General features: G+C 44.7%; 2 non-coding genes across 2 annotated transcripts; one reads left to right on the top strand and one right to left on the bottom strand.

The window, feature by feature from the left end:
- Positions 1-429: 429 nt before the first annotated feature.
- On the bottom strand, positions 430-503 carry TRNAS-ACU (transfer RNA serine (anticodon ACU)). Its single transcript has one exon. It is a non-coding gene; the product is annotated as a tRNA-Ser (tRNA).
- A 17,356-nt stretch (positions 504-17,859) lies between these two features.
- LOC134951179 (U1 spliceosomal RNA) lies at positions 17,860-18,026 on the top strand. Its single transcript, XR_010183967.1, has one exon. It is a non-coding gene; the product is annotated as a U1 spliceosomal RNA (small nuclear RNA).
- The last annotated feature ends 7,238 nt before the right edge of the window (positions 18,027-25,264 follow it).

Below are 25,264 nucleotides of genomic sequence, written 5' to 3'. Positions count from 1 at the left end.
CAGTGGCATTAATGTTTCCTGGTGTCAACCTGTATTATTTCAGTAGACATTGAAATGAGGATGCATCTTGCTGCCTTTCCAATGAAGCAAGTTTAATTTAGTTATAAGTGAAAAACCATCCCTACAAAGGTGTTAATCAGAGACTTGGCTTTGTGGACACTTTTTAGAGAACAAATTTGTTAGCATAAAAATAAAGGCAGAAAATGAAGAGCTGTTTAATCACTCAATTGGATTTTTCTGCCAGCATATTTTTTTTCTCTGCAACCCATTGCTAAATTGTGCTTCCTAGCTGTTTTTTTATAAAATCACTGAATCAAATCTAACTCTGATTACATCAGAGAAGGCCAGGTACCCTACACCATAAGAGGGGGTTTGACATTTTGACTTGTCTACTTAAATATCACCAAAACCCGATCACAAGGTCAATTATGTCCCTGGGTGGGATTGAACCACCAACCTTTTGGTTAGTAGCCAGACACACTAACCGATTGCGCCACAGAGACACTTTGCAAAAAGTACATACTGACAAAGGCTAATAAGCATTCATCTAGAACGTTTCCTAGAAAAACTTTAAAAAGTCAATAATCTGGAGAGTTTTTGTAAGAATTTTCTTAAATCAACCAACGAAGAAACACATTGGTACTTTCCCATGATGAGTGAGTGCTTCAGGATCTCTTGCACTTACATGTGCAGCAGAGTACTGCAATGGAAGCATGCTGGGCCCATTACCCAGAGGTAGGCAGATTGAAACTATCCTCTGCTATATGCATTTTTTTTGTTAATTAAAGTAATCCAAAACTGGGATTGATATGTTAGCTATTTTATGTTTACTTAAAGTACAATAACTTTTACCATTTTAATTTGTTTTAATAGTATATTGACAGTATTGTTTTCTTTCAAAAATCCACTTAATTTTCTTTACCCTATTATTAAAATGGTAATTGACAAAAACAAACTACATTGTCACCAGAAGAGCAATACAAAATGTACAAGTGATATATTAAAATCATCTTTCCAGCTTGAATTTCAATGATGCATTGGGGCAACGATTTTGTGAGAAACATCTTCACCCTTAAATAAAGATTTTCTTAATTCCTTACCTGTGTGCTAATTAGATATCACCTTGTTTTCACATTAAACAGACTTCCACATGAGAAAGCAGCAAGGATGCATTGGCGTTAATGTTTCCTGGTGTCAACCTGTATTATTTCAGTAGACATTGAAATGAGGATGCATCTTGCTGCCTTTCCAATGAAGCAAGTTTAATTTAGTAAGAGGTGAAAAACCATCCTTACAAAGGTGTTCATCAGAGACTTGGCTTTGTGGACACTTTTCAGAGAACAAATTTGTTAGCATAAAAATAAAGCCAGAAAATGAAGAGCTGTTTAATCACTCAATTGGATTTTTTTGCCAGCATATTTCTTTTTCTCTGCAACCCACTGCTAAATTGTGCTTCCTAGCTGTTTTTATAAAATCACTGAATCAAATCTAACTCTGATTACATCAGAGAAGGCCAGGTACCCTACACCATAAGAGGGGATTTGAAATTTTGACTTGTCTACTTAAAGATCACCACAATCTGATCACAAGGTCAATTACGTCCCTGGGTGGGATTGAACCACCAACGTTTTGGTTTATAGCTGTACACACTAACTGATTGCACCACAGAGACACTTTGCGATAGTACATACTGACAAAGGCTAATAAGCATTCATCTAAAACGTTTCCTAGAAAAACTTTAAAAAGTCAATAATCTGGAGAGTTTTTGTAAGATGTTTCTTCCATCCACCAACGAAGAAACACATTGGTACTTTCCCATGATGACTGAGTGCTTCAGGATCTCTTGCACTTACATGTGCAGCAGAGTACTGCAATGGAAGCATGCTGGGCCCATAACCCAGAGGTAGGCAGATTACAACTATCCTCTGCTATATGCATTTTTTTTTGTTAATTAAAGTAATCCAAAACTGGGATTGATATTTTTGCTCTTTCATTTTTCATTAAAGTACAATAACTTTTACCATTTTAATTTGTTTTAATAGTATATTGAAAGTATTGTTTTCTTTTAAAAATCCACTTAATTTTCTTTACCCTATTATTAAAATGGTAATTGACAAAAACAAACTACATTGTCACCAGAAGAGCAATACAAAATGTACAAGTGATATATTAAAATCATCTTTCCAGCTTGAATTTCAATGATGCATTGGGGCAACGATTTTGTGAGAAACATTTTCACCCTTAAATAAAGATTTTCTTAATTCCTTACCTGTGTGCTAATTAGATATCACCTTGTTTTCACATTAAACAGACTTCCACATGAGAAAGCAGCAAGGATGCAGTGGCGTTAATGTTTCCTGGTGTCAACCTGTATTATTTCAGTAGACATTGAAATGAGGATGCATCTTGCTGCCTTTCCAATGAAGCAAGTTTAATTTAGTAATAGGTGAAAAACCATCCTTACAAAGGTGTTAATCAGAGACTTGGCTTTGTGGACACTATTCAGAGAACAAATTTGTTAGCATAAAAATAAAGCCAGAAAATGAAGAGCTGTTTAATCACTCAATTGGATTTTTTTGCCAGCATATTTCTATTTCTCTGCAACCCACTGCTAAATTGTGCTTCCTAGCTGTTTTTATAAAATCACTGAATCAAATCTAACTCTGATTACATCAGAGAAGGCCAGGTACCCTACACCATAAGAGGGGGTTTGAAATTTTGACTTGTCTACTTAAAGATCACCAAAATCTGATAACAAGGCCAATTACGTCTCAGGGTGGGATTGAACCACCAACCTTTTGGTTAATAGCCATACACACTAACTGATTGCGCCACAGAGACACTTTGCAAAAGCACATACTGACAAAGGCTAATAAGCATTCATCTAAAACGTTTCCTAGAAAAACTTTAAAAATTCAATAATCTGGAGAGTTTATGTAAGATGTTTCTTCCATCAACAAACGAAGAAACACATTGGTACTTTCCCATGATGAGTGAGTGCTTCAGGATCTACTGCACTTACATGTGCAGCAGAGTACAGCAATGGAAGCATGCTGGGCACATAACCCAGAGGTAGGCAGATTGAAACTATCCTCTGCTATATGCATTTTTTTTTGTTAATTAAAGTAATCCAAAACTGGGATTGATATGTTGGCTCTTTTATTTTTACTTACAGTACAATAACTTTTACCATTTTAATGTGTTTTAATAGTATATTGACAGTATTGTTTTCTTTCAAAAATCCACTTAATTTTCTTTACCCTATTATTAAAATGGTAATTGACAAAAACAAACTACATTGTCACCAGAAGAGCAATACATAATGTACAAGTGATATATTAAAATCATCTTTCCAGCTTGAATTTCAATGATGCATTGGGGCAACGATTTTGTGAGAAACATTTTCACCCTTAAATAAAGATTTTCTTAATTCCTTACCTGTGTGCTAATTAGATATCACCTTGTTTTCACATTAAACAGACTTCCACATGAGAAAGCAGCAAGGATGCAGTGGCGTTAATGTTTCCTGGTGTCAACCTGTATTATTTCAGTAGACATTGAAATGAGGATGCATCTTGCTGCCTTTCCAATGAAGCAAGTTTAATTTAGTAATAGGTTAAAAACCATCCTTACAAAGGTGTTAATCAGAGACTTAGCTTTGTGGACACTTTTCAGAGAACAAATTTGTTAGCATAAAAATAAAGCTAGAAAATTAAGAGCTGTTTAATCACTCAATTGGATTTTTTTTGCCAGCATATTTCTTTTTCTCTGCAACCCACTGCTAAAATGTGCTTCCTAGCTGTTTTTATAAAATCACTGAATCAAATCTAACTCTGATTACATCAGAGAAGGCCAGGTACCCTACACCATAAGAGGGGGTTTGAAATTTTGACTTGTCTACTTAAAGATCACCAAAATCTGTTAACAAGGTCAATTACGTCCCTGGGTGTGATTGAACCACCAACCTTTTGGTTAATAGCCATGCACACTAACTGATTGCGCCACAGAGACACTTTGTGAAAGTCCATACTGACAAAGGCTAATAAGCATTCATCTAAAACGTTTCCTAGAAAAACTTTAAAAAGTCAATAATCTGGAGAGTTTTTGTAAGATGTTTCTTCCATCAACCAACGAAGAAACACATTGGTACTTTCCCATGATGAGTGAGTGCTTCAGGATCTCTTGCACTTACATGTGCAGCAGAGTACAGCAATGGAAGCATGCTGGGCCCATAACCCAGCGGTAGGCAGATTGAAACTATCCTCTGCTATATGCATTTTTTTTTGTTAATTAAAGTAATCCAAAACTGGGATTGATATTTTGGCTCTTTTATTTTTACTTAAAGTACAATAACTTTTACCATTTTAATTTGTTTTAATAGTATATTGACAGTATTGTTTTCTTTCAAAAATCCACTTAATTTTCTTTACCCTATTATTAAAATGGTAATTGACAAAAACAAACTACATTGTCACCAGAAGAGCAATACAAAATGTACAAGTGATATATTAAAATCATCTTTCCAGCTTGAATTTCAATGATGCATTGGGGCAACGATTTTGTGAGAAACATCTTCACCCTTAAATAAAGATTTTCTTAATTCCTTACCTGTGTGCTAATTAGATATCACCTTGTTTTCACATTAAACAGACTTCCACATGAGAAAGCAGCAAGGATACAGTGGCGTTAATGTTTCCTGGTGTCAACCTGTATTATTTCAGTAGAAATTGAAATGAGGATGCATCTTGATGCCTTTCCAATGAAGCAAGTTTAATTTAGTAATAGGTGAAAAACCATCCCTACAAAGGTGTTAATCAGAGACTTGGCTTTGTGGACACTTTTCAAAGAACAAATTTGTTAGCATAAAAATAAAGCCAGAAAATGAAGAGCTGTTTAATCACTCAATTGGATTTTTTTTGCCAGCATATTTCTTTTTCTCTGCAACCCACTGCTAAATTGTGCTTCCTAGCTGTTTTTATTAAATCACTGAATCAAATCTAACTCTGATTACATCAGAGAAGGCCAGGTACCCTACACCATAACAGGGGGTTTGAAATTTTGACTTGTCTACTTAAAGATCACCAAAATCTGATAACAAGGTCAATTACGTCCCTGGTTGGGATTGAACCACTAACCTTTTGGTTAGTAGCCGGACACACTAACCGATTGCGCCACAGAGACACTTTGCAAAAAGTACATACTGACAAAGTCTAATAAGCATACATCTAGAACGTTTCCTAGAAAAACTTTAAAAAGTCAATAATCTGGAGAGTTTTTGTAAGATGTTTCTTACATCAACCAATGAAGAAACACATTGGTACTTTCCCATGATGAGTGAGTGCTTCAGGATCTCTTGCACTTACATGTGCAGCAGAGTACTGCAATGGAAGCATGCTGGGCCCATAACCCAGAGGTAGGCAGATTGAAACTATCCTTTGCTATATGCATTTTTTTTGTTAATTTAAGTTATCAAAACTGGGATTGATATTTTTGCTCTTTTATTTTTACTTAAAGTACAATAACTTTTACCATTTTAATTTGTTTTAATAGTATATTGACAGTATTGTTTTCTTTAAAAAATCCACTTAATTTTCTTTACCCTATTATTAAAAGGGTAATTGACAAAAACAAACTACATTGTCACCAGAAGAGCAATACAAAATGTACAAGTGATATATTAAAATCATCTTTCCAGCTTGAATTTCAATGATGCATTGGGGCAACGATTTTGTGAGAAACATCTTCACCCTTAAATAAAGATTTTCTTAATTCCTTACCTGTGTGCTAATTAGATATCACCTTGTTTTCACATTAAACAGACTTCTACATGAGAAAGCAGCAAGGATGCAGTGGCGTTAATGTTTCCTGGTGTCAACCTGTATTATTTCAGTAGACATTGAAATGAGGATGCATCTTGCTGCCTTTCCAATGAAGCAAGTTTAATTTAGTAATAGGTGAAAAACCATCCCTACAAAGGTGTTAATCAGAGACTTGGCTTTGTGGACACTTTTCAGAGAACAAATTTGTTAGCATAAAAATAAAGCCAGAAAATGAAGAGCTGTTTAATCACTCAATTGGATTTTTTTTGCCAGCATATTTCTTTTTCTCTGCAACCCACTGCTACATTGTGCTTCCTAGCTGTTTTTATTAAATCACTGAATCAAATCTAACTCTGATTACATCAGAAAAGGCCAGGTACCCTACACCATAACAGGGGGTTTGACATTTTGACTTGTCTACTTAAAGATCACCAAAATCTGATAACATGGTCAATTACATCCCTGGGTGGGATTGAACCACCAACCTTTTGGTTAGTAGCCGGACACACTAACCGATTGCGCCACAGAGACACTTCGCGAAAAGTACATACTGACAAAGGCTAATAAGCATACATCTAAAACTTTTCCTAGAAAAACTTTAAAAAGTCAATAATCTGGAGAGTTTTTTTGAAGATGTTTCTTCCATCAACCAACGAAGAAACACATTGGTACTTTCCCATGATGAGTGAGTGCTTTAGGATCTCTTGCACTTACATGTGCAGCAGAGTACTGCAATGGAAGCATGCTGGGCCCATTACCCAGAGGTAGGCAGATTGAAACTATCCTCTGCTATATGCATTTTTTTTGTTAATTAAAGTAATCCAAAACTGGGATTGATATGTTAGCTCTTTTATGTTTTCTTAAAGTACAATAACTTTTACCATTTTAATTTGTTTTAATAGTATATTGACAGTATTGTTTTCTTTCAAAAATCTACTTAATTTTTTTTACCCTATTATTAAAATGGTAATTGACAAAAACAAACTACATTTGCTTGGGAGAAAAATGCAAAGGTACAAGACAGCTTTTCCTTGCCAATATCTCTCTTTTGCAAAGAGCTACGCATTGGAAAATTCAGGGCTATACCGTGTAGATGAAGCACTAACAGGAGGCTTTAACATTTTCATTCTAGTGTCCTTCGTTTGGGAGAAAAATCCAATGGTACAAGACAGCTTTTCCTTGCCAATATCTCTCTTTTGCAAAGAGCTGCGCATTGGAAAATTCAGGGCTATGCCGTGTAGATGATGGCCTAACAGGAGGCTTTAAAATTTTCTTTCTAGTGTCCTTCGTTTGGGAGAAAAATGCAAAGGTACAAGACACCTTTTCCTTGCCAATATCTCTCTTTTGCAAAGAGCTGCGCATTGGAAAATTCAGGGCTATGCCGTGTAGATGATGGCCTAACAGGAGGCTTTAAAATTCCAAACGAAGGACACTAGAAAGAAAATTTTAAAGCCTCCTGTTAGGCCATCATCTACACGGCATAGCCCTGAATTTTCCAATGCGCAGCTCTTTGCGATTACAATCCAACATGAATCAGGCTCTATTACCTATCACAATGCACTGCAGGTAGTACAAAATGGGGTTAATATAGGAGAAAAACCCCCAGAGCTGTGCTCCTTAACTGTCCCTGGTGGCTAGTGGAGCTGCTGCCCAGTAATCAGTGTCCACGCCAGTGCGCACACGGCCCGCCCCCTACAGCCACGCTGGATCTCGGTATAGTGTGGGCACAGAAGCCCCTTACCTCCCTTTCATCAGCGGCCTCGTGATCCCGGAGGGCGGTGTGTGTGTGACTGACCTTAGGAAGAAACCGGAGCCTCCGCTGCAGTGACCCAGCAACCAGGGCACGGGAGTATACTGCGCCGCTGGGAGTGATGGAGCTGCAGTAAAGATGTCTATTAGACCTTGCCTGCTGCAGCCCTTGTAGATTCTTATAAAAAAAGTTCTTCTTTTCTTGTCAAAATTAATAGCTAAGAATAGGCTGCCTGAGGCAGCCCCCTGTTAAGTGGCCTGCTACTGAAGGCACCAACTACAAACTGAGCTCCCTGTTCATGGAAGCGAGGTTATAGAGCAGGGGGCGCTGAGCATCTTGGGAACAGTCAAAAACTTTTAGCCTGTTGGTGCCTCAGATCAAGATCCTACTCTACACCCCAATGTGAATCCTTGTGGAGTCCAGTGTACCCCACAGAAGAAATGAATGTGTCACACTTATTGGCAGCAACATTAGAATAGCTGCTGATGGGCACAATTGAGAAAGGAAGGGGGGAAAACATTTGAATCCAGCACATATATGTAATTTGAATATGTAATTTGTACCTTCCTACTTTAAAATGTAATGGATGAACCTCACCCTGTGAGAACTATCTTTATGATCAAGAGATCTCATATGCAAGATAAGTATGTGTTGGCAGAGGCGCTCACTGGGCAGAGATGCTGATCGCATCTCTGGCATGTGCCGGTGCACTGCGGCACCAGCACACACACACACTTCAGACCTGATCTCCTGTTGTGTGAATATGCACAGCAGAGATCAGGTCTGAATTAGGCCCTATATACAGCTGTCAGTAAGGCAGGGATCTGCTGCTGCCAGTGAGGCAGGGATCTGCTGCTGCCAGTGAGGCAGGGATCTGCTGCTGCCAGTGAGGCAGGGATGTGCTGCTGTCAGTGAAGCAGTGATCTGCTGCTGTCAGTGAGGCAGTGATCTGCTGCTGTCAGTAAGGCAGGGATGTGCTGCTATAAGTGAGGCAGGGATGTGCTGCTGTCAGTGAAGCAGGGATGTGCTGCTGTCAGCAAGGCAGTGATCTGCTGCCCACTATCTCCCTATCACCCCTGCCTGAGTCACACACTTTCCCTGTCACCCCTGCCCCAGTTACCCGCTATCTCCCAGTCGCCGCTGCCTCAGTTAACCACTATACCTGCGACCCCTGCCTCAGTCACCCACTATACCAGTCACCCCTGCTTTAGTCACCCACTATCTCTGTCACCCCGGCCTCAGTCACCCACTATCTCCCACTCATACATGCTTCAGTCACCCACTATCTCCCAGTCATCCCTGCCTCAGTCACCTACTGACACCAGTGCAGACATTTCTGCTGCGGACTCTCCACTCTCCAGCGTGAACGTCCTGACGACTGAGGAAATCCGCTTCCCAGTTGAGGACTCCGGGAATGAACACTGCCGATATTGCTGGCAGATGACGTTCTACCCAACTGAGGATTTTTGATACTTCCAGCTTTGCTATGCAATTTCGAGTGCCGCCTTGATGATTTGTGTACACTACCGTGGTGGCGTTGTCCGATTGTACTTGAACAGGCCTGTTCTGTACTAGAGGCAGGGCCAGTGTCAATGAATTGAACACTGCCTGCAATTCCAGAATGTTTATCGGGAGGAGAGATTCCTCCCTGGTCCACCGATGGTGAAGGGTCGTCATCACGGCCATGACCTTGGTGAATTTCCGAGGTGCCGTGGCCAAACCAGAAGGCAGGACCTGAAATCCAAAAACTAACCAGGCACAACACTGCTTAGCTTCCAACATCAGATGAGATTGGACATATCCAGTGTGATGCGGCTGTAGATGATTTTTGCTGTTTCTAACTTCTACTTCTAACTACTGGTACATCAATGAATAAGTTTCAAAATAGAATGCATCAAGAGAACGGTGTTGGTAGTATAAAACTACCTACAGCACCTGGTATTCCCAGGTGGTCTCACATCCAAGAACATACCAGGCCTAAAATCAGGTGATATTGGGCATATACAGTGTGGTGTGGCTGTAGATGAGCTTAGTGGTTTCTGTTAGAGTTCTTCTACTTCTAACTACTCGTACATAAATGAGTAAGCGGACGATTTATTAAACCTGGTGAAATGATAATTTGCATGGTGATAAAGTACCAGCCAATCAGCTCCTAATTGCCATGTCACAGGCTGGGTTTGAAAAATGACAGTTAGGAGCTGACTGGCTGGTACTTTATCACCTTGCACTTTATCAGTTCACCAGGCTTAATAGATCTGCCCCAATGTTTCAAAATGGAATGCATCAAGAGAACGGTGTTAGTATTGTAAAAATACACACAGCTCCTGGTATTTCCTGGTGGTCTCCCATCCAAGTACTAAAACCAGGACCAACACTGCTCAGCTTCCATGATCAGGAGAGATTGGGCAAATCCAGTGTGCTGTGGCTGTAGATGAGCTGGTGGTTTTTATTACAGCTCTTCTACTTCTAACTTCTGGTACATAAAAGAATACATGTAAAAATTAAATGTACCAAGAAAATGGTGTTGGTAGTTTAAAAACACCTAAAGAATCTGATACTACCAAGCAGTCTCCCATCCATGTATTAACAAAGTCCAATACTGCTTTGCTTCAAAAATCAAATGAGATTGGGCATATCCAGTGTGGTGTGGCTTTAGATAAGCTTTGTGGTTTCTGTTAGAGCTCTTCTACTTCTAACTACTGGTACATTAATGAATATGTATAAGGTTGTAGTTTATCCAATATGCCTTTACTACCTTACCTTTCAACCCCCCCTCCCCTCTTCTCCTTATAGCTTCCTTAGTTCTCTCCTCCTCATGTGTGCGTTATTTGTTTTCTCATACGTCCTAGATGATGCTGGGGTCACATTAAGAACCTTGGGGTATAGACTGGATCCGCAGGAGACATGGGCACTTTAAGACTTTCAAAGGGTGTGAACTGTCTCCTCCCTCTATGCCCCTCCTCCAGACTCCAGTTTTAGTATTGTGCGCAGTGATACTGGATGCACTACAGGGGAGCTCTACTGAGTTTCTCTGAAAAGACTTGTTAGTTTTTTTTATTCTCAGGGAGGCTGCTGGCAACAGTCTCCCTGCTTCGTGGGACTTAGGGGAGAGAAGTATGACCAACTTCTAGTGAGTTCAATAGCTCTGCTTCAGGCTGACAGGACACCATTAGCTCCTGAGGGTGCTGATCGCTGGGTACGCCTAGATGCACACTCCCGCAGCCTGCCGTCACCCCCTTACAGAGCCAGAAGACAGGTGAGTAGCAGAAGAACAGAAGACTTCTTCTCCAGTGATGGCATTCTGAGGTACCGAGCAGCGAGCGGAACGCTGCGCGCCATGCTCCCACACAAACACAGGCACTGCAGGGTGCAGGGCACAGGGGGGGGGGGGGCACCCTGGGCAGCATAAATTCCTCACAAAAGGCTGGAAAAAGTGGACATTAGTGCCTGGGCACTGTCCTTACCCCGCTAGCGTAATTAATTATTTCTGAGCAGGACAGATACGCGCCATTACAGTAGCGGGGCTTCTTCCTCACCTCACCAGAACATCTTTAGAGCATTACAAGTCTATCACTATAGAGTTTATTATTTCCCAGACTGTGTACTTTTGGCGCTGGATTGTGAGCTGAAAAATCCTCTGTGTCCCTCTGACAGATTTACTGACGGTCTGTCCCCCATAAGCCGATGTGTCTGTGGGTACTTGGTACATGTGTGTCAACATGTCGATGGCTGAATGTTTTTCCCAAGAGGAAACTATATTAGGAATGCAGACATATGATGGTGGCCCTGTTGGCACCACCAATAACTGACTGGGTAAAAGTTTCAGTAATATCAGAGTAAGGTTGGATAAATCTGTGTCCCAGACACAGCCGTAGAGAATAGATGTGATGTTCTTGGCTATGTTTCTTTTCCCTCAGGCCCCGCGGGGTCGCAAAAATGTTATTTTGCCCAGTTACTACACACTGATACTGACACGGATACTGATTCCTATGTCGACCATAATGTTTCCTGATTAGATCCAATATTGGCAAGGAGCATTCAGTACATGATTGTGGATATTAAGGACATATTAAAATCACTGAAGACCCTGCTGTTCCTGAGAAAGGGGTCTATATGTATGTATATATAGATATATAATGAAAGCTGATGTAACGTTCCTCCATCTCTGTTTGAGAAAGTCTGGGCCAGCTCGACAAGATGGTTTCAAATCCCCAAAAGGATTCTGGTTGTTTATTCATTTCCCGCCGCGGACAGAATAAAGTGGGAGTCACCCCCTGTTCTGCACGGGGCCCTGTCACAAATCCAGCGGATCGTATGCAGGAAGCTACATTATTTCTAGTTATGTAACCAAGGGTACATTACTTAGACCTGCCATTACATGTGCATGGGTGAGTAGTAGTATTCAAGAATTGGTCGAATACCTTGTCATCCGATATAGATACCTTGGAGAGATGGGATACTCCTTACGTTGTATCATATCAAGGACACTGCAGCATACTTACGTGAGACTGCAAGGGATATAGGACTCTTGAGTTCACGGGCCAATTTCATGGCAGTCTCGGATAGGAGGGCATTGTGGATTCACCAAGAGAATGCTGATGCTGACTCCAAGAAGAAAGGGAGTCCCTTCCCTATGAAGGTGAAGCGTTGTTTGGTGACTGCCTAGTTAATTTGATCTCGGCAGCTCCCGCAGGTAAGTCAACCTTCTTGCCCTATGTTCCCTCCCAACGGATGAAGACGCATCATTATCTGATGCAGTCATTTCGGCCCAATAGATATGCAAGAAGTTAAGATTCCCCTTTCTTTGCAGGTAGAGGAAGGAGAAGAGGGAAGAGGTCTGCATCCTCTTCAAGATCGCAGGAGCAGAGATCATCCTCTGCTTCTGCCAAATCCACCGCATGACGCTGGGGCTCTCTTGCAGGAGCCCGCACCAGTGGGGGCACGTCTAAAACTCTTCAGTCAGTTCTGGATTCATTCGGACATGGACTCGTGTGTTTTACAAATAGTGTCCCAAGGGTACAAACTGGGGTTTCAAGACGTTCCCCCTCACCGATTGTTCAAATCGGCTTTAGTCAGCAGGGAGAAGGTTTTTATTCAAGCCTCTTCGTGGTCCCTAAGCCGGACAGCTCAGTCAGACCAATCTGAAATCTGAAATCCCTCAATTTCTACGTAAGGAAATTAAATTTCAAGATGGAATCTCTCAGTGCAGTGATCTCCAGTCCGGAGGAAGGAGATTTCATGGTTTTGGTAGACATAAAGGATGCCTACTTACATGTTCCCATTTAGCCTCTGCATCAAGCTACCTGAGGTTTGCAATTCAGTATTGCCATTACCAATTTCAGACATTGCCGTTTGGTCTGTCCACGGCTCTGAGGATTTTCACCAGGGTGATCGCAAGCAAGGAGTAACAATTATCCCGTACTTGGATGATCTTTTGATAAAGGCGAAATCCAGGGACCAGTTAGTGCAAAACATTGCACTCTCCCTGACAGTTCTTCAACAACATAGTTGGCTCCTAAACTTGCCAAAATCGCAGTTGGTCCCAATGACGCGGTTGTTGTTTTTGGGAGTGATACTGGACACAGAAGAGGTTTTCTTCCAGTGGAAAGGCTCTGGAGATCCAGAGTCTGGTCAAACAAATTCTGAAACCAGCAAGAGTGTTAATCCATCAATGCATTTGGTTGCTGGGTAAGATGGTTGCGGCCTACGAGCCCATTCAGTTTGGCTGGTTCCATGCCAGAGTGTTCCAGTGGGACCTGTTGGACAAGTGGTCCGGATCCCACCTACACACGCACCGGAGGATAATCCTGTCTTCCAAGACCAGAATCTCACTCCATTGGTGGCTGCACAGTTCTCACCTCCTAGAGGGGCAAAGGTTCGGGATCCAGGACTGGATCCTAGGGACCATGGATGCAACCCTCCGAGGCTGGGGAGCAGTCACACAGGGGGAAAACGTCCAAGGAAGATGGTCAAGTCGGGAAAGTTGTCTCCACATAAATGTTCTGGAGTTAAGGGCCATTTAATAACTGCAGACACAGTACGCACTGGGACGGGTGCCCAGCATCCTCTACGGAATAAGAGAAAAGGATTTACCTGTAGGTATTAAAATCCTATTTTCTCTAACGTCCTAGAGGATGCTGGGGACTCCGTAAGGACCATGGGGATAGACGGCTCCGCAGGAGACATGGGCACTTTAAGAAAGACTTTAGTTCTGGGTGTGCACTGGCTCCTCCCTCTATGCCCCTCCTCCATACCTCAGTTTGATACTGTGCCCAGTGGAGACTGGGTGCTTTTCAGGAGCTCTCCTGAGCTTTCTGACAGAAAGTATTTTGTTAGGTTTTTAATTTTCAGGGAGCACTGCTGGCAACAGACTCCCTGCAACGAGGGACTGAGGGGAGAGAAGCAGCCCTACTCTCCGAGTTGCAAGGTCCTGCTTCTTAAGCTACTGGACACCATTAGCTCCAAAGGGATTAGCTCCAAAGGGATTGGTACGCAGGATCTCACCCTCGCCGTCCGTCCCAGAGCCGCGCCGCCGTCCCCCTCGCAGAGCCGGAAGATAGAAGCCGGGTGAGTATGAGAAGAAAAGAAGACTTCAGAGGCGGCAGAGGACTTCATGATCTTCATTGAGGTAACGCACAGCACTGCAGCTGTGCGCCATTGCTCCCATACACCTCACATACTCCGGTCACTGTAAGGGTGCAGGGCGCAGGGGGGGCGCCCTGGGCTGCAATATAAACCTCTTTTTGGCAGAAATATAACATATATACAGCTGGGCACTGTATATATGTATGAGCCCCCGCCAATTGTACAGTTTAAGCAGGACAGAAGCCCGCCGCCGAGGGGTCGGGGCTTCTCCCTCAGCACTCACCAACGCCATTTTTTCTCCACAGCACCGCTGAGAGGAAGCTCCCCGGACTCTCCCCTGCTTATACCACGGTAGACAAGAGGGTTGAAAAGAGAGGGGGGGGCACATAATTTGGCGCAAATTACTTACAGCAGCGCTACTGTGCAAACATTAAGTTACTGTGCTATTCCTGGGTTATATAGCGCTGGGGTATGTGCTGGCATACTCTCTCTCTGTCTCTCCAAAGGGCAGAGCCGGCCATAGGCATAGGCAAACTAGGCAATTGCCTAGGGCATTTGATATGCCTAGGGGCATCAGCAACTTCTGCTGATTAAAATGATATGCGGCATGCCTATATTCTGTGTGTAGCATTTCATATGCAGATACAGCCACAGTCTCACACAGTATATAGGCGTGCTGCATATCATTTTAATCGGCAGAAGCTGCGTGTGCATCCTAACAACATAGCAATGCAAATAAGATGCATTTTAATAAAAAAAAGGTGCCCCAACGTTAGCATTGAGGCAAGATTTATGAGGACACATCTGTATCCAAGCAGAGGCAGAGGTCACAGTGTTAGTGGCAGTGTGAGTGCTGTGTGCATGTGAGTGGGTTGATTGTGCAGTAGTGTTCGGAATATGAGTAAGGAGCATTATGTGTGTCATGTAAAAATGCATTAATAATGTGCAACATATGGGTAAGGGGCACTATGTGTGTCATTATGTGTATAAGGGCATTAATAATGTGCGGCATATGTGTAAGGGACATTGGTGGTCATTTCGAGTTGTTCGCTCGGTAATTTTCTTCGCATCGCAGCGATTTTCCGCTAATTGCGCATGCGCAAGGGTGGTCATTCCGAGTTGTTCGCTCGGTAATTTTCTTCGCATCGCAGCGATTTTCCGCTAATTGCGCATGCGCAATGTTCGCTCTGCGACTGCGCAAAGTAAATTTGCTATGCAGTTAGGTATTTTACTCACGGCATTACGAGGTTTTTTCTTTGTTCTGCTGATCGTAGTGTGATTGACAGGAAGTGGGTGTTTCTGGGCGGAAACTGGCCGTTTTATGGGTGTGTGTGAAAAAACGCTGCCGTTTCTGGGTAAAACGCGGGAGTGTCTGAAGAAACGGGGGAGTGTCTGGGCGAACGCTGGGTGTGTTTGTGATGTCAAACCAGGAACGAAACTGACTGAACTGATCACAGTTGTCGAGTAAGTCTGGAGCTACTCAGAAACTGCTAAGAAGTGTCTATTCGCAATTCTGCTAATCTTTCGTTCGCAATTTTGATAAGCTAAGATTCACTCCCAGTAGGCGGCGGCTTAACGTGTGCAATGCTGCTAAAAGCAGCTTGCGAGCTAACAACTCGGAATGAGGGCCATTATGTGTAAAAGGGCATTAATAAAGGTTGTCATAATGTGTAAGACGCATTATGTTTATAAGGACATTAGTGATGTGTCTCATATGTGTAAGGGGCATTACTGTGTGGAATTATGTGTATAAATGCATTACTAATGTGTGGCATTATGTGTATAAGGTGCTCTAATATGTAGCGTTGCGTATAGAAAGGGCATTTACTGTGTCGTCTAATGTGAATAAAGAGCAATAGGGTGTGGTGTAATGTAAATAAGGAGCAATTCAGTGTGATGTAATGTGAATAAGGAGCACTACTGTGAGAAGTAACGTTTATAAGGTAAAGTAATACTACTGTGGGATGTAATGTGAATTATGGACACTATCGCGTGATCAAATGTGAATAAAATTGCAGTACTGTGTGGCGGAATTTTAATTGGGGGTACTATTGTGAGGACATGCCCATTGCCAGCAAAAACACACCCCTTTTTGGACTGTGCGCCAAATGTGCGAACTGTTCCTGTTTAAAATATAGGGGGTACAAACACCAAAATAAGTACTGTTATGGGTGAGGGTTGATGGTGCTGGGAAAGAGGTGCAAGGTCAGAGGCGGAACCAGCGGTGGTGCTAGGGGGCACCAGGCAAAATCTTGCCTAGGGCATCATATTGGTTAGGGCCAGCTCTGCCAAAGGGCCTTGTGGGGGAAATGTCTTCAGTAAAAGCATTCCCTGTGTGTGTGGTGTGTCGGTACGCGTGTGTCGACATGTCTGAGGAAGAAGGCTATATTAGAGAGGAGCGGGAGCAAATGAATGTGGTGTCTCCGCCGACACCTGATTGGATGGATATGTGGAATGTTTTAAATGCTAGTGTAAACTCATTGCACAAAAGATTAGACAAGGCTGAAGCTTTGGGACAGTCAGGGTCTCAACCCATGCCTGATCCTATGTCGCAGGGACTGTCAGGGTCTCATAAGTGCCCACTATCCAGATTGTTGACACAGATACCGACACGGATTCTGACTCCAGTGTCGATTACGATGATGCAAAGTTACAGCCAAAATTGGCAAAATACATTTGATATATGATTATGGCAATAAAAGATGTTTTGCACATCACAGAGGAGCCCCCTATCCCTGACAAGAGGGTACATATGTACAAGGGAAAGAAGCCTGAGGTAACCTTTTCCCCTCACACGAGCTGAACGAGTTATGTGAAAAAGCTTGGGAATCTCCTGCAGATTTCCAAAAGGATTCTTATGGCGTATCCTTTCCCATCAACGGATAGGTTACGATGGGAATCCTCCCCTTGGGTGGACAAAGCATTAACACGCTTATCCAAGAAGTTAGCCCTCCCGTCCCAGGATACGGCTACCCTCAAAGAGTCTGCTGACCGCAAACAGGAGATTACCCTGAAGTCCATTTATACACATTCAGGTACCTTACTCAGACCGGCAATTGCGTCAGCCTGGGTGTGTATGTGTAGTGCTGTAGCGGCATGGACGGATACTCTAGATAAGGATACTATTTTATTGCCCCTGGGGCATATAAGAGATGCTGTCCTATATATGTGTGTATGCAAACTACAGGTGGTGCTGCATGGCTCACACCCTTTTACTTGTCTTGTAGAGCAACTCTGGAGCTGTTACTGGGTCCAGCTGCTGCAAGAAATCAGCTTGAATGCTTCAGGGGCTGGGGCATGGCCAACATGAGCCCCACACTGATGGGGGTGTATAAAGCGATCTAGGGGTCATCCAAGCGCAACCCCACAAAGGCCGCCATGCCCTGCGTGACCATTTTCTCTTTTCATATGCAGACGAGGGTTGCAGCCAACTATACCCATTGCTTGGATGACATCACCATATGCGAATCCATCTGCTGCAGGCCTTCCCCCAGGAATGCTTGCACTAGTTGTTGCATTTGGTTTGTTGTTTGGGGGGTGCTTCAGTATTAGGCAGCCTTCTGCCCTCACACATTCGTCTGAAAATGTGTTCTCCCTGCAGTTGTTGTCCCCAGATGAGAGTTCCCTTGTGCTGCCTCAGTTGAATCTCCTTTACTTGACGGAGGTGTGCCTGAGCAGCGGCCCTCCCCAGCCCTATCTCAAATCATACTTATTTTGCTTAGGTGATACCATGGTCATGAAGATTGTTTTCCCAGGGTGAGGTTCATTCATTGCATTCTGGGTATGCTGACCTCTGTGATTTCCCCAAATGTGGGAATCTCGACTGCATAATTTGTGGTAGGGGGGGGGGACTGCATTTGTGCTTTCCCCTGGTTGGCTCTGGTATAATTTAGATCTCATTGTCTCAGGTCTCTCTCCCGCCTAGCTTGCTGTCTGTTTCCACTTCTCTTTTCTTGAGCCCCTCCCTTCTATGCCCTTGCGCACTATCCTGACTTCTCCCGTCTGCTTACTTTGTGCCTTCCAACGCACAATGCGAACTACAGGTGGTGTTGCAGGGCCCACACCCTTTTATTTGCATTACAGAGCAGCTCTGGAGCTGTTACAGTGCCCAGCTGCTGCAAGAAATCAGCTTGAATGCTTCAGGGGCTGGGGCATGGCCAACATGAGCCCCACACCAAAGGAGGGTGGGGGGTGTTCAATGCGAACTAGGGGTCATCCAAGTGCCCCTTTTCTCTTTTCATATGCAGATGAGGGTTCCAGCCAATTTTGGCCCACTGCTTGGATGACATCACCGTATGCAAATCCGTCTGCTGCAGACCTTTCCCCAGGAATGCTTGTACTAGTTGTTGCATATGGTTTGATGTTTGAGGGTGCTTCAGTATTAGGCAGCCTTCCGCCCTCTCATTTTCATCTGAAAAGATGTGGTCTCCCTGCAGTTGTTGTCCCCAGACAAGAGTTCCCTTGTGCTTCCTCAGTTGAATCTCCTTAACTTGACGGGGGTGTGCTCGAGCAGCCGCCCTCCACAGCCCTATCCCAACACATGCTTTTCTTGCGTATGAGATCTCTTGATCATGAAGATAGTTCTCACAGGGTGAGGTTCATCCATTACATTTTAAAGTAGGAAGGTACAAATTACATATTCAAATTACATATATGTGCTGGATTCAAATGTTTTCCCCCCTTCCTTTCTCAATTGTGCCCATCAGCAGCTATTCTAATGTTGCTGCCAATGGGTGTGACACATTCATTTCTTCTGTGGGGTACACTGGACTCCACAAGGATTCACATTGGGGTGTAGAGTAGGATCTTGATCTGAGGCACCAACAGGCTCAAAGCTTTTGACTGTTCCCAAGATGCTCAGCGTCCCCTGCTCTATAACCTCGCTTCCATGAACAGGGAGCTCAGTTTGTAGTTGGTGCCTTCAGTAGCAGGCCACTTAACAGGGGGCTGCCTCAGGCAGCCTATTCTTAGCTATTAATTTTGACAAGAAAAGAAGAACTTTTTTTATAAGAATCTACAAGGGCTGCAGCAGGTTAGGTCTAATAGACATCTTTACTGCAGCTCCATCACTCCCAGCGGCGCAGTATACTCCCGTGCCCTGGTTGCTGGGTCACTGCAGCGGAGGCTCCGGTTTCTTCCTAAGGTCAGTCACACACACACCGCCCTCCGGGATCACGAGGCCGCTGATGAAAGGGAGGTAAGGGACTTCTGTGCCCACACTATACCGTGATCCAGCGTGGCTGTAGGGGGTGGGCCATGTGCGCACTGGCGTGGACACTGATTACTGGGCAGCCGCTCCACTAGCCACCAGGGACAGTTAAGGAGCACAGCTCTGGGGGGGTTTTCTCTTATATTAACCCCATTTTGTACTACCCGCAGTGCATTGTGATAGGTAATAGAGCCTGATTCAGGTTGGATTGCAATCGCAATAAGCAATCCAACTGCAAAAATTGCTAAGAGCATACGCATGCGCCTGCATTTTCTGCGGCACCCCGCAGATAATGCGATCGCTTCTGACTGTCAATCGGTGCTGGGGGGAAGGGGCAGCAACAATCCATTTCCAAGTCGGAGATGGAGCGGTGCATGGGCAGGGCTACAAAATGGGGTCGGCAACGGAGAAACAGGAGGCGTGGTCAGAGCTGCTGCATGACATCACATGCAGCAGCTGCGATCACAAAAATGGTGGCGGCTTCCTGCGCACACATACAGTCTGCACCAACAGGAGGCTAACCCATTTTTTATGATCACGCTGAACTGCACTGAGACTGCAATTTCAGCGTGGTCAAGAAGGGAGGCGGCATGCTGGGTGGCCCCAGCATGCGAACCAAAGTAACTAAGTAAGTTACAGAATTTGCAATCCTTACTGAATTAGGCCCATTGATTACAAAATGTATTTGTAAATATTTGAAGTTTTTCTTCAGGGACTAACACAAAAGATGCTTGGGGCTACTAACACATGGGTAAGCCACGTAAAGCTTCCCATGGGTCAGTGGCATCACAACGGGGTTGCGGCCCACACCCGAGTGTCACCCGCCAAGGGGGGTGACACCAAAGTGCCGGCTCCTCTTCAGTGACAGAATATGGGTGTTTCACTGTGACATTACGTGCAACACCCAGTTTCTGTCACTGTGCAGGAGCCAGCACCACTCACACACTAGTCCCCGGGTGCAGCACTCAACCCCCGGGATACCCGGAGCAACAAAATGGAGATTCAGGAAAACAGGCCACACCCCTACCTATGAGACCATGCCTCCTTTTTACCATTGCGCTGCTTATCTGCGCGCACTGCATTACAATCTCCCTCGCTGCCTCTCTGGGTGTCACCAATGATAGTGACACCTTTGCCATGCTTGTAGCAGCTGGTCCTAAGATCTACACCTCCAGCCCTGAGTGTTTGCCCTTGTGACTTGTTGATCATCATAGCGAAGCAGATTCTTACAGAAAACTGCAGGGGCTTAGATTGAAAAGAAAAACATTGACGAACCCATCATTTCAGCAACAGGGTCTGCCACACGGCTGACTGAAATGACTGGTTGGTTTGGGTCCCCACCAAAAAAGAAGCAATCAATCTCTCCTTGCACAAACTGGCTCTACAGAGGCAAGATGTCCACCTCATCATCCTCCGATTCCTCACCCCTTTCACTGTGTACATCGCCCCCCTCACATATTATTAATTCGTCCCCACTGGAATCCACCATCTCAGATCCCTGTGTACTTTCTGGAGGCAATTGCTGGTAAATGTCTCCACGGAGGAATTGATTATAATTCATTTTGATGATCATCATCTTCTCCACATTTTCTGGAAGTAACCTCGTACGCCGATTGCTGACAAGGTGAGCGGCTGCACTAAACACTCTTTTGGAGTACACACTGGAGGGAGGGCAACTTAGGTAGAATAAAGCCAGTTTGTGCAAGGGCCTCCAAATTGCCTCTTTTTCCTGCCAGTATACATACGGACTGTCTGACGTGCCTACCTGGATGCGGTCACTCATATAATCCTCCACCATTCTTTCAAAGGTGACAGAATCATATGTAGTGACAGTAGACGACATGTCAGTAATCGTTGCCAGGTCCTTCAGTCCGGACCAGATGTCAGCACTCACTCCAAACTGCCCTGCATCACCGCCAGCGGGTGGGCTCGGAATTCTTAGCCTTTTCCTTGCACCCCCAGTTGCGGGAGAATGTGAAGGAGGAGCTGTTGACGGGTCACGTTCCGCTTGACTTGACAATTTTCTCACCAGCAGGTCTTTGAACCTCTGCAGACTTGTGTCTGCCGGAAAGAGAGATACAATGTAGGTTTTAAATCTAGGATCGAGCACGGTGGCCGAAATGTATTGCTCTGATTTCAACAGATTGAATCCTGGTTAAGCGAATTAAGGGCTCCATCCACAAGTCCCACATGCCTAGCGGAATCGCTCTGTTTTAGCTCCTCCTTCAATGTCTCCAGCTTCTTCTGCAAAAGCCTGGCAGTGTCTGAACTGACTTCACGTGTGGCAAGTTCAAAGGGTTGCAGAACCTTACACAACGTTGAAATCATTCTCCACTGCGCTTGAGTCAGGTGCATTCCCCCTCCTTTGTCTATATCGTGGGTAGATGTATAGGCTTGAATGGCCTTTTGCTGCTCCTCCATCCTCTGAAGCATATAGAGGGTTGAATTCCACCTCGTTACCACCTCTTGCGTCAGAGGATGGCAGGGCAGGTGCAGGAATGTTTGGTGGTGCTCCAGTCTTCGGCACGCGGTGGCTGAATGCAGAAAGTGGCCCGCAATTCTTCGGGCCTCCGACAGCATCTCTTGCACGCCCCTGTCGTTTTTTTAAATAATTCTGCACCACCAAATTCAATGTATGTGCAAAACATGGGACGTGCTGGAATTTGCCCAGATGTAATGCACGCACAATATTGGTGGCATTGTCCGATGTCACAAATCCCCAGGAGAGTCCAATTGGGGTAAGCCATTCTGCGATGATGTTCCTCAGTTTCCGTAAGAGGTTGTCAGCTGTGTGCCTCTTATGGAAAGCGGTGATACAAAGCGTAGTCTGCCTAGGAACGAGTTGGCATTTGCGAGATGCTGCTACTGGTGCCGCCGCTGCTGTTCTTGCTGCGGGAGGCAATACATCTACCCAGTGGGCTGTCACAGTCATATAGTCCTGAGTCTGCCCTGCTCCACTTAACCACGGACATGTGGACTAGTGGACCTTGGGTACAACTGCATTTTTTAGGACACTGGTGACTCTTTTTCTGAGGTCTGTGTACATTTTCGGTATCGCCTGCCTAGAGAAATGGAACCTAGATGGCATTTGGTACCGGGGACACAGTACCTCAATCAAGTCTCTAGTTGCCTCTGAATTAACGATGGATACCGGAACCACGTTTCTCACCACCCAGGCTGACAAGACCTGAGTTATCCGCTTTGCAGCAGGATGACTGCTGTGATATTTCATCTTCCTCGCAAAGGACTGTTGGACAGTCAATTGCCTACTGGAAGTAGTACAAGTGGTCTTCCGACTTCCCCTCTGGGATGACGATCGACTCCCAGCAGCAACAACAGCAGCGCCAGCAGCAGTAGGCGTTACACTCAAGGATGCATCGGAGGAATCCCAGGCAGGAGAGGACTCGTCAGACTTGCCAGTGACATGGCCTGCAGGACTATTGGCTTTCCTGTCTAAGGAGGAAATTGACACTGAGGGAGTTGGTGGTGTGGTTTGCAGGAGCTTGGTTACAAGAGGAAGGGATTTAGTGGTCAGTGGACTGCTTCCGCTGTCATCCAAAGTTTTTGAACTTGTCACTGACTTATGATTAATGCGCTGCAGGTGACGTATAAGGGAGGATGTTCTGAGGTGGTTAACGTCCTTACCCCTACTTATTACAGCTTGACAAAGGCAACACACGGCTTGACACCTGTTGTCCGCATTTGTGTACAGGATGCATACCTTCATGTCCCCATTTATCCATCTCATCAGGCGTACCTCAGATTTGCGGTACAGGATTGTCATTGCCAATTTCAGACGTTGCTGTTTGGTCTCTCCACGGCCCAGAGAATTTTCACCAAGGTAATGGCGGAAATGATGGTTCTCCTGCGTAAGCAAGGTGTCACAATTATCCCGTACTTGAGCGATCTCATAAAAGCGAGATCAAGAGAGCAGTTGCTGAACAGCGTATCACTTTCACTGAAAGTGTTACAGCAACACGGCTGGATTTTCAATATCCCAAAGTCGCAGTTGGTTTCTACGACTCGTCTGTCTTTCTTGGGCATGATTCTGGACACAGACCAGAAGAGAGTTTATCTCCCGATAGGAAAGGCCCAGGAACTCATGACTCTTGTCAGGAACCTATTGAAACCAAAACTTGTGTCAGTGCATCACTGCACTCGAGTCCTGGGAAAGATGGTGGCATCATACGAAGCCATTCCATTCGGCAGGTTCCATGCGAGGACTTTCCAATGGGACCTACTGGACAAGTGGTCTGGGTCACATTTGCAGATGCATTGGTTGATCACCCTGTCCCCCAGGGTCAGGGTATCACTCCTGTGGTGGCTGCAGAGTGCTCACCTTCTCGAGTGACGCAGATTCGGCATTCAGGACTGGATCCTGGTGACCACAGAGGCAAGCCTCCAAGGTTGGGGAGCAGTCACACAGGGAAGAAATATCCAAGGTCTTTGGTCAAGTCAAGAGACTTGTCTTCACATCAACATCCTGAAACTAGGGGCCATATACAATGCCCTACGTCAAGCGGAGACCTTACTTCGCGACCAACCGGTTCTGATCCAGTCAGACAACGTCACCGCAGTGGCTCATGTAAACCGCCAAGGCGGCACAAGGAGCAGAGTGGCGATGGCACAAGCCACCAGAATTCTTCGCTGGGTGGAGAATCACGCAAGCGCACTGTCAGCAGTGTTCATTCTGGGAGTGGACAACTGGGAAGCAGACTTCCTCAGCAGACACGACCTACATCCGGGAGAGTGGGGACTTCATCAGGAAGTCTTTGCACAGATTACAAGTCGGTGGGAACTGCCACAGATAGACATGATGGCGTCCCGGCTCAACAAAAAGCTACAGAGGTATTGCGCAAGGTCAAGAGACCCTCAGGCAGTAGCTGTAGACACCCTAGTGACACCGTGGGTGTTCCGGCCGGTCTATGTATTTCCTCCTCTTCCTCTCATACCCAAGGTGTTAAGGATAATAAGACAAAGAGGAGTGAGAACAATCCTCATTGTTCCAGATTGGCCACGGAGGACCTGGTATCCGGATCTGCAGGAAATGCTCACAGAAGATCCGTGGCCTCTTCCTCTAAGACAGGACCTGTTGCATCAGGGGCCCTGTCTGTTCCAAGACTTACCGCGGCTGCGTTTGACGGCATGGCGGTTGAATGCCGGATCCTAGCAGTGAAAGGCATTCCGGTTGAGGTCATCCCTACGCTGATAAAGGCTAGGAAGGATGTAACGTCAAAACATTACACCGTATATGGTGAAATTATGTTTCTTGGTGTGAGGCCAGGAATGCTCCTACGGAAGAATTCCATCTGGGCCGTTTCCTTCACTTCCTACAAACTGGAGTGAATTTGGGCCTAAAATTAGGCTCTATTAAGGTCCAGATTTCGGCCTTATCCATTTTCTTTCAAAAAGAATTGGTTTCTCTTCCAGAAGTTCAGACTTTTGTAAAAGGAGTGCTGCATATTCAGCCTCCTTTTGTGCCTCCGGTGGCACCTTGGGACCTTAACGTGGTGTTAAGTTTTCTAAAATCACACTGGTTTGAACCACTTAAAACGGTGGAGTTAAAATATCTCACATGGAAGGTGGTCATGTTATTAGCCTTGGCTTCGGCTAGGCGAGTGTCGGAATTAGCGGCTTTGTCACATAAAAGCCCATATTTGGTGTACCATGTGGATAGAGCGGAATTGCGGACCCATTTTCAATTCCTACCAAAAGTGGTCTCATCTTTTCACATGAACCAACCTATTGTGGTGCCTTTGGCTACGCGTGACTTGGAGGATTCCGAGTTACTTGATGTGGTCAGGGCTTTGAAAATTTACGTGGCCAGGACGGCTAGAGTCAGGAAAACTGAAGCGCTGTTTGTCCTGTATGCAACCAACAAGATTGGTGCCCCTGCTTCAA

This window comes from Pseudophryne corroboree, chromosome 8, assembly GCF_028390025.1.
Source record: "Pseudophryne corroboree isolate aPseCor3 chromosome 8, aPseCor3.hap2, whole genome shotgun sequence".
NCBI lineage: Eukaryota > Metazoa > Chordata > Amphibia > Anura > Myobatrachidae > Pseudophryne > Pseudophryne corroboree.
The sequence above is the reverse complement of the archived record's forward strand: the minus strand, read 5'-3'. Positions and strand labels throughout refer to the sequence as shown.